Genomic DNA, 18506 nt, shown 5'->3' with positions numbered 1-18506 from the left:
ATCTCTTTCCTCGAAATGATAAGTTTTTGCCTACAAGTTACCGTAAACGTTCCGAAATCCTTGCCGAAATGAGTTTGGTAGGTGAAAGCAACTCCATGTGAATATCCATTGCAAACTATCCATGGTATAGACTCCACCGTTTTCGAACAACAAGGTGTTGAATTCTGTGAAACAGGACTCTTCGACACCGATCAGTGAGCAATCACCACGAAGGTCGTGAAGATTAATTTCAGTCCGCTACCACTACCTAGCTTTCACTAGCTTAACTGCACCCGGCAGTGAACCACACACATGAACACTGTCCTTCGCCGCCACTTATCACTGTGCGTGGACTTGACGCATCGCTAGATTCAGCCTCGTCGAAAACAACTGAACTTTCTCACAACTCCCGTCCCTACTTTCTCTATGGTGAAAAGAAAGTGCGGACCATTCTGTTTCTGCTTGTTTACGAGTTGTTTCTTGGTCTTGCCGAGTCGCCTGGTCCCATTACCTATATAAAATAAGGTTACAGTCCAGGGTGGTCAGTGAAGACATAACACATAGGATTTTAAGTTTATTCACATTGACCATTTGATAGTATTCCGAGGTTTTAGTAGCCATGGAATGACAACTGTATAAACACAATCAACATCTTTACTTTTATCCGGCTAACGACCGAGTTTGTTTCTTTATCATTAGTGGAAGTCTCCAAATAGACGATTATACAATTCTCAAAATATTAGTTGTTATTTAACGTTCCGATCTCATGACAGTTTAAGAAATTTTAGACCTTGGTAGCCTGCTTAAGCACCATCATATGGTGATTCACATAACACGCATCACCGATACCAATGAATGCATCGTTGTATTGTCTTAAGATGAGAGTTATGCTGTGCTGTCTAACAACATCACGCATAGTGAAAAATAGGTCAGCTAGTTAGTGAATAGGTGGGCATTTTAAGACCTACTGCATGATCAAAAAGTGGTGGTTGACCAACTTCCACGCCACTATTTGCAGTCAGTATTTTCGGATACATTAAGTGAAATTTCTCCAAAAAAGTTTTCAAAAAGTCGCCAAAAAAACTCAAGTAGCCCAATTGTTTTCCTCCGATAATTTAAGCTATCAAAATGAAAATCTCATGTTTACGATTTATTTTTAAAATAAGATACTCTAATGTTACATTGTAATACATTATTTATAAACGTGTTCTTGCCATGCAAAACGTAAAAAATTTTTAATGTGAACAGCACTGAATCTTAACCAGGCAGACATTACATATGCAACAGTATTTGGCTGGTAAAGTTAACACAAACAATAAAATTATTTATTGTTCGATTTTTTGCTTGAGACACAACACAGAAATTACTGTTTGCAATCTTTTTAATGCATTTATAAGCCAAATTCACAGGGTGCCGGTAGTTGCAAATAACCACACAGGATAGGAAAATACAGCATATGACTCAATTCTATGCACTGTATAAAATAACTTAAATTAACAATTTAAAAAACGACATCAAAATGAACTCTTAAAAAAGCTAATGATGCTAATAACTTGAAATTCACACACATCTAGTAACCCCATGATTTAAAAGTATTTGTTATATATTTTTGTTTACGCAGAAATTATTACATTTGTATTCCCATGTATTTATTTCCATAGAGCATCACAACGCAGAGTTAAATATACTGCCTTTTTTTACTGTCTCTCTTTCTACCTCCATACTAATAACCACTCAATTGTATAAAAGAGCTATGATCTTTAAACAGATGCAAATATTTTCATCAAACATAGCCAAGTACCATTCCGATTAAACCAGCCTTCAAATAATAAAAAAACAAAAAACAAATAGGATTGTAATAGGTCCATCCGTTTGGAGCTCGATGGCACAGTTTAACACTAATATTTTTACGACGGGGGTTGAAAAACGTGTAACTTTTAAACACAAAACTGACGGAGTTTTGAACCTTGTATCACACTAATTATTCAAGATCGAAAGCTTCGCTTGTAATTCGAAACTGTCCCAGGAAAATGGTAAGGCGGCGGGCGAAGGACCCCCCCCCCCCCCCCCTCATTCGAAAGTGTCCATGGACTAGATTGTATTAAAGGTCTGTGGAAGCCCTCCCCCCCCCCTTTTTCAATTAGTGGGAGGGGCAACCCCAAGGTGAAAATTTGACTATTAGCAGCCGGTATGGATTGTGCTTAGCTGTATATAGCATAGAAGCATAGTATCCCTCTGCACGCGGTGTACCAACAGGCCCGTCGCCTGGTTTTTTTGTTATCATTCAGCAACGAGTTACGTTGGATTCTAAACTGCATTTTTCTGATATTACACAATAATTGAATTTCTTAAATGTATCTTATTTAATACCAAGTCACTGCGCCAAATTTTAGTTCGATGATTACCCCATTTCGGCCACACGAGCATTATCGCCGCATTACAATAACATTATTGTATGCAATACCTAACTTACTTACAACACTTAACACAAAACCTCGTCTTAAAAAATTAATGTACTTATAAAACTACTGCACTACTATTTTGACTAACCGCTTCCGACTAACAGAAGCAGTATGTATATCTCGTCCGTTTGAAACAAAAGAAAAATACCGAATCTTGGAGGAGAAAAGTATTAAGTAATACGGATCTAACAAATAGGAGGATTTTTAGAGTGTACCTACGCAAGTACGCTTACGCTATGGTTGGTTGACTGCATTCATAAGGAACGGAATCCTTCAAAAAGTTACCAACTCTTCATAATATATAAAATACACCCAAACGAATGCACTGTTTAATGTAACCAACACATAAAAGAAATGTCACAAATCAGCATGATAACAAATACTTCAACTATTTCAAAATATCAAAAATGGAACGAAATAAATTTTTTTCGCCATCTAGCATTTTTACAAACCAATTCTCCGAAAACCTAACAAATTCATGTTATTATTTGTTAAGTCTATATTGTAGATAAATGCGTGTATCCGATTCACCCGTGTCGTTACAACACTGGTTATGTTCCTCGCAGGGCGAGGAGGGTCGGGGAGGGACGGGGAGGGTTGGGGAGGGTAGAGGGTGGAGCAGGGCGCGGGGCGACAGGAAGCCGGGCCCGTCCCCCGGCACGTGAACCGCACTTCCGGCCGGCACCTGAGCGAGGCGCGCAGCTGCCAGCCAGGCGGGCGAGGCGGGCGAGGCGGGCGAGGGTGCGGGCCCCCACCCCCGCCGACTGCCACCAGCCCTCGTGGGAACACGGCCCGACCGGCCACGCGCACTATAAATAAATTTATATTTAAAAAAAACAAAAAAAAAACGCTTTCATCGTTCAAAGAACTAAAAATTAAAAAAAAATAATAATTTAAATATTTTGTCCAACAGTCAAACAATGCACCACAATTCTGTATAACTAAAAATGTGGGGCGCTCGATATCATTTGTCTTAAATTTTCTTTCAGTAATAACAATATGATTTGCAATAGATTTTCTACCTCTAATTTTATGATTGAGTCAATGAGTCAATACGAACTTTTTAGGATATTTCGAAAATTTTACGATACATATAACCATTACGGAAATGAATATATGAACTTACACAATGAATTGAAATTAGAGTAGGGTGCTTTAGACGCGCAAATTTGTAGATTCGCAAGTGGGGCCCGCGAAAATTTACGGGGAGGGAGAGCGAGAATTTTGCACGTGGGGTTAACCGACACGTAATATATGGATTCTACGCCCAGGGGGTGATTTATTTCATTTGTCTTAAATTTGCTATAAATAATTTTAGGATACAGTAACTAAGCAAATGAAATAAGAGAGCACTCCACGCTTTCAGTTATACAGAGTTGTGGTGCATTATTTGGCATTATTTTTATTTTGTACATTTTATTATTTTATTCCTTTTAGTCTCAAAATAAAAATAAATAGTATTTATAATTAAAACAAATTCAAAATAAAGAATATGAGTGATTAAAGTATTTATTTATTACAATTAACTTAAAATTAGTCAATGTTCACGTAATCTAGTCATTTCAGCTAATGCGTCAACATTACATGGAACTTTTCTTGTTATCTTAGAGAAATCAAGTTCTTCATAATCTACAGTACAGCCTTGCATTTTATGGACGGTAGAATGCCCAACTCGATCCTAATGGCAACATTCGCCCTTCAGCAGTACCATAACTGTATTTTTCTGTAAATTGAATGGCTGTTGGTTTCATTATATGTACACCGCCTGTGCCTAAATCAACACGAGCTGATGGTATGTCCGTACCATACACTTGGTCACGCCGGAAGACTGGCCAGATAATTTCAGATACAGTACTCATATTGCCATTAACGAATCCCAGGCACATTTTTATCGTAACACGACCTCGGAAGAACTCTAAATCGAAAAGAATATTCTTTTTGAAATTTCGAAATAGGGACATTACTCTCCCCCCCCCCCCCCTTTCTTACCACCCCTCCCGAGGAGAATAAAGACGAAGCCCGGGCACATTTCCCATCATAACACAACCTCGGAAGAACTCTAAATAGAAAAGAAAATATTTTTTTTAATTTTTAAAAATTTAGTGGTATTACGTTCCCCCCCCCCCTTACCCGGGCACATTTTTCACAATAACCCGACCTTTTGAATTGGAAACACTCCAAACCGAAAAAGCATTGGGTTTTAAAATGTTCGAGATTTTTGGTCTTTAACCCTTCCCCGGGGTAACAGTCGAACCCAGGGCAAAGTCCCACATGCCCTGATCTCATGATACACAAAAAGCCTGATTATTACCCATAGCTCGAAATTAGTGGCTTTTTGACTCTCTGGCACCTCCCCCTTAGCACTACGGTCTTAAGTTATCAAAATATTGTATTGTAAGAGGTTCTTTATATGTATAAAAAATTTCAACACATTCTGATGTTGAAAAGTAGGTAATAATTGAATGGAAAGATTTTATTACATAGCCAATTCATACATACATTACATACATTACATACATACAGGTGAAGCTAATAAAAGCGTGGTAAAAACTAGCCGTATGGTCAGATACAAACTGTGTTATTTCTCTATGTTCGCCAAGCCATAGCCGTGAAGCCATTACGTTAACAGATATCTATAAAGTGTGATAAAAATTGCTGTAAAAAAATCGCGCAAAAGATGACAATTACAGTCACTCGCGCGACTTTTTACACCCATTTATAAAACTCAGTAAATAAATGTTGAAGATATTTGTCACACAACAACAATTGCAATCGAGGTCGTCGATCACAATATTAAGCACGGTGGTGGCTACAGAAGCTCGATAAGCGTGTGTGCGTTGTGTCCATAAAGAAGTTACGAACCCAAAAACCTCTATGATTGATGACCTAGGTTACAGTAGCTTTAGCATGACAACAGTATAGATACAATCAACTTCTTCACTTGTATCTGCAGTTTTATGTACGGCTATAAATCGAGTTCACCTCTTTATCTCACGTTGAATTCTCTCATTAGAAGTGTCAATTTCTTTAAATATTGGTTGTTATTAAACATAATTAGACGTTACGTTGACTTTTACAGCTAGCTTAAGGGTCATAATTTGATAACTCCCATTACCCAAAGATCTGGTTCCAATGGGAGGCCTCAATCTGTTCAGAAACTTCCTCCCTCTTTTTTTCACTTTAAAACGCTATTTGATCAATTTTGCTCATACTTGCTTCTTGTTCAAACGATGATGGACATGCCGCGAACTATTACCATAGCAGTTGTGTGCCTCGTAGTCCGACTGCCAGACCGGGCATCGTAACGCGGGTCTGCGTACAGTTCCGGGCGACGGATTGTCGTTCACTACCTCCATGTTTTTTGTGGTAGTAATAAAGGAGTTTAGGCGACTGCCAGTGTGTGTTGAATTGGGCAATGAGTGGTCTTCCAGCCATCTGTAAACGTTTAAGGCCCTTGGTCACGTGAAACATACAAGGGTCCTGTAAACTGCGAAAATCGATCACGACTTGGAATAAGTTAAGTAGGCTACAGCTAACCGGTATTTTCAGATCTATAAAATGGAAATCAACTCCTTGGGAAGTGAGATTTACATCCGAGCAGGTGGAAATTACTCCCGAATCAGGTGGCTGGATCCAGAGTGCTCATTCTCTCACACCCATAAAAAGCTATCGACCGGGAAAGTTCGGCGGTGCTCGTGGGAACACCGGCGCGCGGCGGGAGGAATGCCCGGCGCCAGTGGGGCTCGTCGCGTGACGAGGAGTCGCCGCCCGCCCCAGCCGTGACGGGGCCGCCGCGGTCACACCAGCGCTCAGCGGCGGGGGCCGAGCACGTATGTTTCCGTACAGATCGACAGTGATCGCCTGCTTTGAAGTCGTTTACATGTAGCATGTTTACATACAACAAAAAACCTTTCAAATGCAAATTTTATTTCTTATTTAATTTCGTAATTTAACTCAAATACCTCGATAAAATTAATGTGTTTTTTTTTTTTAGTTTATGCTAACAATAAACCATAAATTGGTTTGAAAATTAACTTTTTTGTTGAGGATATTTTATTGTTGAGTTAAGCTTATATATTATTGAGATATTCTACTTTTAATGCCTTATCCTACCGATTAAAAACATGTTTTTAGCACGTATTCAAAGACAAAAATAAGATTTTTAAGTGTGTTATATGTCACATCTGCAACCTAAATGTATTTCGAGTATAAATAACCACTTCCAATCATTTATATAGGCCACGGCCAGTCCCCTTAATTTTAGGAAACAGATTTAGATATAATATCCGCAACCGATCTGTGCCCAAATTACTGCGCATATGCAAGGATCCTTTTTCCGTACAATTTTTTTTTCTCGCCATTATGCTGTATTGGCTTTCTATTTTCAATATGAGGCGACCATATTGAGGTTTTCACGTGTTGCGTGGATTTAATGAGCATGCTTTGTTTGAAGATTTATCAAAAAATGAATTAATCAGTGATCCCTACTGAATAGGTATTGCAAGATGCGCAAAACGCAATGAAATTGTTCGATGATCGCAGTTTAAAAAAGTTTTCGTTTTTCCTTAATCAACGAGCCAATACTGTAGAACTTTTCTGTAACTTCATACCAGTCATTATTTTATTCTATAAACTATCTGAATTTAAAAAATAAATATTAACGTTCAACTTGAAACCTTTTTTATTGTCTTCTTCTGATGTAAACGTTTAACACATTTTGTGTAAGAAGAGACCTATTATTAGCCGATAGAGGGGCGCCACGTGGCGTGCTTGTCCCGTGATATGCAACTATATCTAGCCGCGTGCAAGATAAAGATTATTAAAACGGCTGCCGATCTGTCACCTTATTGAGATTAGTTTTAAACACGTTCTGGAATACGACCCGCGAGTTAGGTTACGGCTGTGGCTCAACTTGAAAATGCTACCTTATCCGTACTTCTAGTAACATCGCCCTTAACGATCTCAATAATTTAATGGCACGCCAAGATCTGTTTTCCCTGGCACTAAAAACCCTCCATGACGCCAGTTACCCGTCTAGCTTCGCACAGGGAGCCATCTTCCTTCCATCCTCGCACAGGCCGACAGCCCGCGCTAGCGCGCATCAGCGGAGCGATATCTGACGTTACTGCGATTCCTGGTCTGTGATGTGTGTGAATATCGAAACCCGCCACAGGTTTACTTGGTAAGTATTTTTGTTTTACTTCAAGTCGACAATAAGGTCGTTAGAAACGGAGACATCAGGGAAATTGAAGGATTATGTCATGTACTACAACATTTGCATGGAGTAATTTCTTGGAACACTGAGGAAAAAAAACTCAAGCCGTACCGGAATTCAACTCTGAGGACCCTCCCGAATGTAAGCCCACACGTTACATCGTTGCGCCGCCTCGCTCGGTATTGGCCAATCAGCCAACTAACAAGGTGCAGTAGCACCAAGCTATGCGTATATTCTCCACATACTGCGCATCTAAGTCAGTCACAACCGAGTCGCCTTGTGTCGAAAACTCACTCACTTGGCATCTCCTGGCTGGTAGAAATCAATGGCGAGCGTTGTCTATTACGTCAAGTAGTCACTCGTCTCAAGGATATGGAGAATGAGGTGACTGCAAGAACTGAACTCCGATTCACTCGCTCACTGTAATCAGGCGAAATGTTGCTAGCAATAAATCTGTTGTTCATGACTGATATTCAGTGATTTGACTATTTTGTACCGAAGGAAGGTAGTTTAATTTCAAATAATTATAATGAGTACGCTAAGAGATTCACCCGTTGCGTCAGGTAGACATGCGGATTTGTATTTTGATTTTACGTAGGCTTATGTAGTATAAGACATGTGATCATGTTTAATTCGTGTTGTATTCCTATAGTTGAAAATTAAAAGAGTAAGGTTTTTTGGTTGCCCTCATCTTTAAATCCACCCCTGAAGCAGTCGCACAGTGAATCAGAAGAAGTCGCTGGAATATCTAGGATACTAGGTTACCGAGAAAACGCGCAGGCTTCACTTTCTCCAGCGACTCGTGTTTTTCGTCTCTGGTTCTATTTGATGTTCGCCGAGTGGCTTGGGTGCACGCATAGGTACGCAGCGTGTCAAAATTAACATTTACCGCGTGGAGGGTGGAGCACACCATGCGGTTGAGCCGAAGCGGTTGCCAGTTTCTGGTCGGTGATTTATTCTAGTACAATTGTTTACTTTGATATATTAACTTAAGGCATTATTGAAAGACCGGAATTGTGCACCCTAAATAAAGCGGTTGGAAAGAATGTTCATCCAAAACACACTGCAGAAATTTTATCCGCAGCGGCAGGGGGCAGAAGAGCGTATGTGTTATCCGCGGAAGGTAACACTACAGAATAAAGAAGGGGAGATAGAAGTGCGATTCCTCCAGTGGAAACTGAAACAACGTTTATCGCGACATGTGATGCTATCTGTTGAGTGGTGGCCCATTACTACTCGAAAAAAAAAACTCGGGAGGGAGGTTCAAATCCAAAGTGTTAGCTTTATAATGGTAATACTACTTGACGACTAATTGCTTAGTAAAAGATATCAAAACTACGGGGAAAAAAACACCTAATACAGTTTTGTAATATAAAAAAAATTCTATATAAATGAGGAAGAGATGCCGTATTTCTGGAATTCCGCACCACAAAATATGTGGCTGGTATGTTTGCCTGATAATAGCCGACACATTACTCCTCAAAATCAATATAAATATGTCGGTAATATATTATGGAAGCTGCTATGTTGCGGGTGGGCCCAGGACCTCTTGAAAAACTAGGTCTCAGTCTCGTCATTTAGAGTTTCTCCCCCACGGGTAAGACAATGCGTCCACGGGCGACCACGGCGCTGCCAACGGGAAAGCGGAATGCGGCCAACGGAGTGACAGGATGTTGCATGCACCGAGCGGAAGTGACTCGCGGCAGCGGAGCGGGAAAATGGGGGGAGGGGGAACGAATGCCTCGGGGTCGCCCCCGCAAGCAGAGCGGAATTGGGGCTCATCGCTCGACCTGTCCCCGCGGCTCGTTGACGCCACGACACGTCTCTCTTCCTCCCCCTCTCTCTCTGTTTCCGTCCGACTTGCCGGCTCGGTGGTCAGGAGGCCCGCAGACACGCACAGCTCGGCCTTCAGTTCGGACCACGAGTGGACACTATAGGGAGCAGGGAGCCAGTGTTTAATATTAACTAGGTGCTTTATAAAGAATTTGTACGAATAAATATTAAACACATCAAGTATTTTATTCAATTTAGTTTCAACTTTATAAAACCCACAATTTATTACTATTACTTACAAATACAAGGAGCAGAATGTATATTAATTTTTATCAGGGGTTGCGCGAGTTGAAATTTGGCAAAAAAAAAAAAAAAAAGACGACATTGCGTGTGAGAAGTGACTGGCGTGCTAGCTGCAAGAATTCTCATCCAGTGATAGGTTTTATTTTTTTCTGAAATGTGCGTGAATTTGATAAATAACTACAAGGACAAAACTAAACAACTTTGATGTGCTTTTCTTAAATTTCCCATGGTTATATCAGCTTAAAAAAATGTTATAACGTTCTAGAAAAAAAATGCAGGGCTGCGACTACACATGCTAACGAAAAATCCATAGTTTCCTCTTATAGAATTTACACACATTTTAAACATAAATGTTGTATACCTGCATAGGATATATTTTAAATATATGGTTTATGAATAACGCACATCAATTATAGACTTGTGTTCCTTTATTCTTTTGTAAATTAAAAGTGTGAGAAAACCACATTCATGTTTGTCAAGTTTGCGTTTATGTAGTTAGTTTATTTTTAAAAAAAAAAATTTAAAAAAAATTTTGAGTCTTTCCGTATTCGCCAGACATGTGCAACATCTAACCTTGGTAACTATCAAATTCATGTGATCTCATGTTGCAAATGAACTTAAAACATGAAAATCGGAGACGAATTTAAAGTAAAATTATCTTTAAAAACAATGCCGGGCGTGATAAATTTACGAAAATTGTATTTTCAACTAAATATATTGACACGAATGACATGTGGTTTCCGCATCTGTCGCCAGAATTCGCTGCCGGAGAAGCTACATCGCGTATTGAATCATCGACAAGGAATTTTATTAAAATACTGTCCATCATGTAGCATTCACTTAACAGTTACCTACTACTAAAAAAAATTTCGTTAGGCTATGTGAACTTTGGTTCGCGCCATCCGCCTCAGATGGCAGCACCGCCGTTACACATTTCCGTACCATGCGAATTCCGTTTCATTCACCAAATTACTCCTACCAAAGCCGTATAGCGAGAGCTAAGATGTTACGCATAAAACAACGCGGGGATTCAATAACACTGAGTGTCCCCTCTGTACTAGTACTTTATTTACTATGTGAGACTGACAGTCCTGTCTTCTCCCCACACGCCTGCAGTTCGAACTGTCAGCTCATACTCATCGGTCCACATTGCAACTGTTTTCCTCCGCACGTCTGTGTGCTGACTGAAGACCCGCACCCGGCCAGCCCCGCACACACAGCTCTGCCCGACAGGCCGACAGGAAGGCCTGTGAGCCGAAGGTCACGAACTGTCCCCGGCGGGGTGCGGCATTAGCGTGGATCCCGGGGGAACCAGGGGAAAAGAAGGGGGTGGGGTCAGGAAGAGGGGGCGTGATCTTACTAAGGGAAAGGTCCAGTCTGACTAACTGTGTGAGTAGAAGCATGCAGATGTCTCTTTCAACGTCCTAAAATATCTCGCCTGAGTGGGTCCTAGAAAGCGAGAAAAAGCTCTTACAGATCTTAAAGTATATTTATAGAACTTTTTCTTAAGTTTTTATTAAGTTAGTGGCTTGGTGCAATGGCCAAGCTTGGCCTGGCAAGCTATCTGCGGACTCGGGTTAAATTTCCACTGAGAAGCCTTTCTTTATATTTTCATTTTTCTCTCGCAATATTTAAACAATTAAATGTAGCTATATATTTGAAATAAATATATTCAGTAGGGTATATTTTACTGTAATTTAGTTAATATACAATATATTTTTTATATTAATATATTGAATAATCTGATTATGTAAATACATTTCCTAATAAAAAATATAAACATTGACCCACGATGAATTTAAATAAACCAAAATATAAAGAAAAATAAGTACTTTTAACAGTAAAAAAGGAATAAAACATACAATACCAAAAATACCTACGATGATAAATAATTCTATTTATTATTTCAGAAGTATTTTTTCTTATAATTTTTCTGAGCATTCTTTCAAAGTACATTATCTTTAGCAATTCAAATTGGAGCACTATGACCTCCTATAAGAATTTATCCTTTTAATCTTATACAAATGCCATTATTAAATACAGTAATTCTATTAACATAATTTTGTTTGACAAAAGAGTCTTTCCTTGAATAATGATACCAGTATCTATGTTAGCAAATAGTTAAAATTCAATTTACGGAAATAATTTGTAAATGGAAATATTTTTACGCATCATTCTTTAATAGTTAACGATAAAAGGCAAAACCATGCGCTTCTCTGCAATATACCACACGATTTCAAACTTTCAGTACATGCCACGATCGACATAAATATTCGCCTGTAAGTTCATAAAATCAATTACATAAAAACTTGCTTGGTAAAAAACACACTTTAAAAACAATTAAATGTGTTTAAATTATGGATTTATTTAAAATCATGTGCAAAACACAAAATATAAGCAAAATAATTTAGGATCAAGGGGTTCTGCGTGCGAATGGCATCTGGTACCCACTCAGCGTTCATTTAACTTAAGTTAATGCCCAGGTGCTAGGATGGAACCCACGACCCTCGCCGCATGGGCGTGACGCCACAGTGTGCACACCCGCCCAGGGCCGCGTGTGCGTAGGAAATAAAAAAACCACACACACACTGGTTTCACAGAATCTTTTTATAAACATGTTTGCGCATTCTTTTCTCCGAAACCTGCCCAGTCATTTCACGGGTGTGACTCATGCTTCTCAGCTGACGTCAGTGTCAGCGAGAACTAAGGAGAGCAAGGAAAATACGGGAGGAAAAACGAACACCTTGCCTGCGTACGGCATTCGTCAGTCAACATTACGTAGCAAGCGAATAACAACACGAATTCATCGGCCCATCAAAATATTTTACCAAATCAGTGCTGCCAACAATCCATGTTTCACCCCTCAAGAGATTTATCCCCATGCTGTTTTGCTATTTATGTAGTGTTCAAGTACGTATTGCATTAGCAAATCTTCGGGAAAAATTCAGATTAATGTATGAAAATTATAGACGAAAGTATTAACAGCGTTAAGTACATTATGCAAAAAAACTTGAAATAACAAATACTAACTTCACATGCCCGTATTCTTCGGACAAAATACTGGCGCAACCAAACCCATCCGTAGGTCCGTCAAAAGTATGAGTATGCAAAACTTTTAAAGGACGAACGGACGAAATTTTTCGGGCCCTCTGATTGGATGCAGGGCACGTGATCGAAAAACGAAAGCGACGAGCTATTGAAATTCCGGCTTTGTATACAGTTTCAAAGTTCAATTTTACCGTCACGTGTGGTTTTTTATTTATGTTTTTGTAGTTTTCACATTTTTCTACAAGGAACGTTTCAAAATCGAGGCACGATGAAAAATTCGTGACTTGAGGCAAATGAAAGTATAAGTATACGCCAGCTTGAGACAAAGAGTTTAGTTGTTGGCCTGTGCGTTCCTGATCAGTGCGAATGTTATGTTACATATTTGTCCATGCTTGAAGTCTCGTCGGCAAGGGGGTTCTGTCACAACTTAGAAACACACAACTTAGAAACACACAGCTTAGAAACACACAGCTTAGAAACACATAGCTTAGAAACACATAGCTTAGAAACACAGAAGATTCTATCTTGTAAGTTATGCCTGTTCTAAGTTATGCCTGTTCTAAGTTATGCCTGTTCTAAGTTATGCCTGTTCTAAGTTATGCCTGTTCTAAGTTATGCCTGTTCTAAGTTATGCCTGTTCTAAGTTATGCCTGTTCTAAGTTATGCCTGTTCTAAGTTATGCCTGTTCTAAGTTATGCCTGTTCTAAGTTATGCCTGTTCTAAGTTATGCCTGTTCTAAGTTATGCCTGTTCTAAGTTATGCCTGTTCTAAGTTATGCCTGTTCTAAGTTATGCCTGTTCTAAGTTATGCCTGTTCTAAGTTATGCCTGTTCTAAGTTATGCCTGTTCTAAGTTATGCCTGTTCTAAGTTATGCCTGTTCTAAGTTATGCCTGTTCTAAGTTATGCCTGTTCTAAGTTATGCCTGTTCTAAGTTATGCCTGTTCTAAGTTATGCCTGTTCTAAGTTATGCCTGTTCTAAGTTATGCCTGTTCTAAGTTATGCCTGTTCTAAGTTATGCCTGTTCTAAGTTATGCCTGTTCTAAGTTATGCCTGTTCTAAGTTATGCCTGTTCTAAGTTATGCCTGTTCTAAGTTATGCCTGTTCTAAGTTATGCCTGTTCTAAGTTATGCCTGTTCTAAAATCTGCCTGTTCTAAGTTCTGCCTGTTCTAAGTTCTGCCTGTTCTAAGTTCTGCCTGTTCTAAGTTCTGCCTGTTCTAAGTTACGACGTTTCTAAGTTACGACGTTTCTAAGTTGTGTGGTTCTAAGTTACGTGTTTTTAAGTTACGTGTTTCTAAGTTATGACAGGTCTAAGTTGTGTGTTTCTAAGTTATAACAGTTATAAGTTGTGTTTTTCTACGTTATGTGTGGTTCCCGTCGGCAAGGGCAGATATAGTGTGGCAAATTGCAGGGGGAGGGGGGACCCCTCGAGCGACGGGGTTAGAGGGGGCGCAGAATGGGCCGACAGATTTTTTTTTATCGACCTTGAATATTTAAAGGTAATATTTTAATATTGTATTTTATTAAATTGTATCACAATTATTTTATTAATATTTTGGGTTTACATTCAATTTTGAAAACTATATTATTGCTAGAAATACAAAAATACGTGAAATAAAACTTACACAAACACTAGCAAGTACATGGGGTTAAGTAAAAATGTTACAAATATTGCACACGGATGCAAAAAAATTTCCCGGTATATTTATTGCTGTTGGGCGGTTATGAATGCGTTGAGGGAGAGGGGGGGGGGGGGGGAATCACAATTTCTGACCCGGGTAAGGAAACGCTACGTCCCTGCGTCGCGTCGTTGGCAGCTAGAGGTGATGAGTGTTCGGTGAGGAATGTGCCAAGGCCCGTAGCGAGGGAAACGTCCCGGCATTTGCATGGATTTTGGGAACCGAACTCAGGAATTTGAAACAGGCCACTTCACTCGGTTTCTGCGGTATCCATGTTGTAATTCACACATATTTTAACAATATAACACTTTATATATTCGAATCAGTAGCTTAGATAACGTATGGCTAATGTCTGATGACAAAATTTGCATAAATAAAACTCATCTCATATGAAGTAGTTAAGCAATATTCACGTGCAACAATGATCATAAAATAAAATAAAAAATATTAGCACCCATACTAAATCATCCAGCACGGTTCGTTACGTCATTGATGTCTGTTTCGGGGAATTTGACTTCTGAATTAAGTAAAAATTATCAAGTTAAATTACCGCGAGAATTAAATACCATACCATTAAATATTATATCTTTAAAATCATATTTTAATATTATAATGCGATCGTAAGTCACTCAAAAGTTAATTAGGCAAATAATTATTTAAAAATAATTACACAGTAGATTACTATTATTTAAGATTCGTGAGCATTATGAAATTTGGAAAGTCTACGACACTTATGTGTCTATCAGCTACCTATAATGTTTTCGCAGTAAGTGTGAAACGCAACGAGTCGTGACTCACACTCCAGCATCACATGATCCCAAGGCCCCTAGAGACGCCAGCCAGCGGACAGAGCGAAAACAGCAGGTGGGCCGCCACACGTGGTGGCGTGTGCAGCTCATCACGGCAGTCTCCATCACACGTCACACATCACACTCTACACTCGGCGAGATCACCAACTACTCGTCGGCTGCGGCGGCCCTGGACTGTATGTAGGGAATTTTTGAGTTACGGACCCTAAGCAAACGAGAACTTCGGGTATAATCCTGTCAAACGTTTCTGATAATAAAAGTCATAATCTCAAAGCCAATCAACTAAATTAATTCTTTGTCAACCAGTTTTCAGATACATACTTTGAACATCTGTGGATCCGAATTGACCGACACATTAGTACTTAAGGGTGCCGTCTGGACGCTGAAAGAAAGATACTGTAGACATTTATCCCTATGATTCTCATTTAAAAAGTACTTGAGATTTTTAATTTTTTGTTTGTGCAGGAAATGATTAAAAAGTACATTCGACATCATTCTAGTGAATTTAAGTTGCCCTGTACCCGCATTTACACTTTTCTGACCCCACAAAAATTACGAAAATGGCCCTTTACAACCTACTTTTTCGTGGAATAAAAATCTTCAGAATTGAAGGAACTCACCAGTCGGACATGCCCTGGACCTTCTTGAATTTATTCCTGCATTTAAACAGGCATGTCACCGCGGAAATTCCTAATGTCAATACTAGAGGTGAACGTCTGCATCGGAGAAACTGCTCGCCATGTTGTTGCGCCCTCTGTAACGGCCTGCGGGATGCTTCCCCTCCCGCCGCGCTGAAAGAGCGGATGATGGTGGGAGGGAGGCCGAGGCTTTGTCAGGTACTGACTGGCATATCAGTTACGTCTATTCTCACGATTGCTCGCATGAGGTTAAAACTATGGGAGAGCATAACATTCAGAACCAGTTCTATATTTAAAAACAATTTTGTTTTGTGGGTTATCTCCGCAATGCTTTTTTTCTTCTATTTAGTTCAATTTGTGGATCCTTAGGTAAGTTTCGAAAAAAGACTACCTGTTGTAGCCGTTGCCATGGTGCGACTTCAGGAAAATTTTAATATAATTTTTTGTTTTATGTTCCATAGACCCCGAAACAATCGTCAACTCAAACGTTTGTGTGTGTGTGTGTGTGTGTGTTTGTGTGTATATATATATGTATAACTTTTTATGGACACGATACTGCATTTTCAAACTGCTATATAATATATAGTAATTAAAATCTCGATCTAGTTCGTTAATGGGCACCAAAGGGGTAAAAAAAAAAAAAAAAAAATAGGGAAGATCTTTTGATAAACAGAAAAATCGCTATAACCCCCATATATGACAAATATCGCATCGTTTGAATATATTATAACTCGTAGGAGTAATAAAATAAACCTTTGAATATATTTTTGATACGACTAACCATAACTGCAAGGGGTGAAAAAAACAATGGTTGAAAGCCAAAAAGTAATCATAACTTTTTGGTAAACATAATATCAAATCCGTAATAATTTATTGCAAAAATCCTAAACATTATCCAAAACCTTTGGCTGAAACAATTTTTGATGAGACGAACTATTTACCGTAAAAGCAGGGGTTGAAAAAAATTCAAAACTTCCTATAAAATATGCCCAGTTTTATTTTTAACCACCTTCATATTATATTAAACATTGGTCCAAAGCACAACACCTTTATACAGTTTGCATTATCATTTGATTAAAAACTACGAATGAACAGCACCACCAGTCTGAAAAAGAAAATTAATTGACTTTATCAAATTTAGAAAATATACATTGACATTAAGCAAAACAATACATTTACATATGTTAGTGTGTTTAAATTACTGCAACATACAAATGTTTTCTATCTTTGACGTTTGATTAATGTTAGGAAAATCAAAATATTTATTATAAAACACAAATTTCTTATTTAAATTAATACAAAATTAACGACATCAAGATACTACAGTAAAATACATTTAAGTAAATTTCGTGCATAATATGTTTACAATATTTAGTACTTGACCTATAAATAAATGACATGTTTACCCTCTTAATAAGTTTTCCATGCTAATATCTTTAAAATTCCAAGGACCTTGAAAAACTTATTAACCAGGGTTTACTGTATATAAAATAAAAAATGTCTGATATGTTTTGGAACTAAAATATTGTCGATTTCCCTACAGCCCTACAGAATCGTGTGTGTCGTATTTATTTTGTATATTACCGTTGTAAGGCTCTACGATTGCGTTAAACTTAGATATGTAAATACATCCAAAGATATGACACAACTCTACTGGTTTTACTACACTATATTTTACCAGCACGAAACACAGACTGGACAACAACAAATGTAACATTTTAATCATGAATATATCTATAGGTCTTGAGAATAATATTTTACATATTTTTATTTTGAAATCAATACTTTCTAACTTACATAAATCAAGAAAATTATGATTAACTATAGAGCATCCCACTCTTAGATTGCAGTGTGGAAGTATATGGGCGCATTCTCTCTCTCTCTAACACACGCCGATTGCCGTTAGCACTGTCCTTGTTTCTTCGTGCGTTGTTGCCAAATATCAAACGAAATTTAAAATTTTAATTTTTGGACCAAGATTTTTTTCATATTGTATAGAATCAAAATACGCATCAGGCAATGCTTATTTTGAATACTTAACAATATTTTAAGTGTCCGAAAAAATTAAAAAACATAACTTATTAGCTGCGAACTGTTTTGAAGTATTCCGATATGTTTCACATCAAAAAAAGAAAACCTACATGTGTATTTCATTCAGATTTTTTTTATTAGTAAATTAATGCCTTAGGACGCCACCGAACAAATGTTAAGACAAAAACTGTACAGGTTTCACTTAAATAATTTTTTTAATATATTGAAATGCATTTTCTCACAAACTGAAACATCAAAAAGTTGACCCGCGGAAAACATTTTTTTCTATTAAAGATAGATGGGGGACGAAAGCGAGAAAAATGTTCACAATGAATTGAATTAGTTTTTAAAAGCAGCCCCATCTCAATTACTTCTACAGTTTCCGTGGAAATAGCTGTTAAAGATGTGTCTTATCAGTACAAGAGCGCGCGCTGCCGTCGTAAGAGGAAACAGGGTCGTGTGTTTAGATAAGTGGGGTTCTGTCCTACAAGCAATTTCAAATACATGGCTTCCTTAGTCAACAAAAAATATTATAATCGATTCTTGAACATAATATGTAAAATGTATGAAA

At 38.3% G+C, this 18506-nt stretch overlaps 1 protein-coding gene across 2 annotated transcripts in view; it reads right to left on the bottom strand.

Annotated features, from left to right (window-relative positions):
• The window catches only part of LOC134546349 (CD109 antigen-like), a 211467-nt gene that overhangs the window by 143035 nt on the left and 49926 nt on the right, over window positions 1–18506 (bottom strand). The gene's annotated exons all lie outside the window — the stretch shown is intronic.

This window comes from Bacillus rossius, chromosome 1 (assembly GCF_032445375.1).
Source record: "Bacillus rossius redtenbacheri isolate Brsri chromosome 1, Brsri_v3, whole genome shotgun sequence".
In the NCBI taxonomy this organism is placed as follows: Eukaryota; Metazoa; Arthropoda; class Insecta; order Phasmatodea; family Bacillidae; genus Bacillus; species Bacillus rossius.
This window is presented reverse-complemented; position numbering and strand designations above follow the sequence as displayed.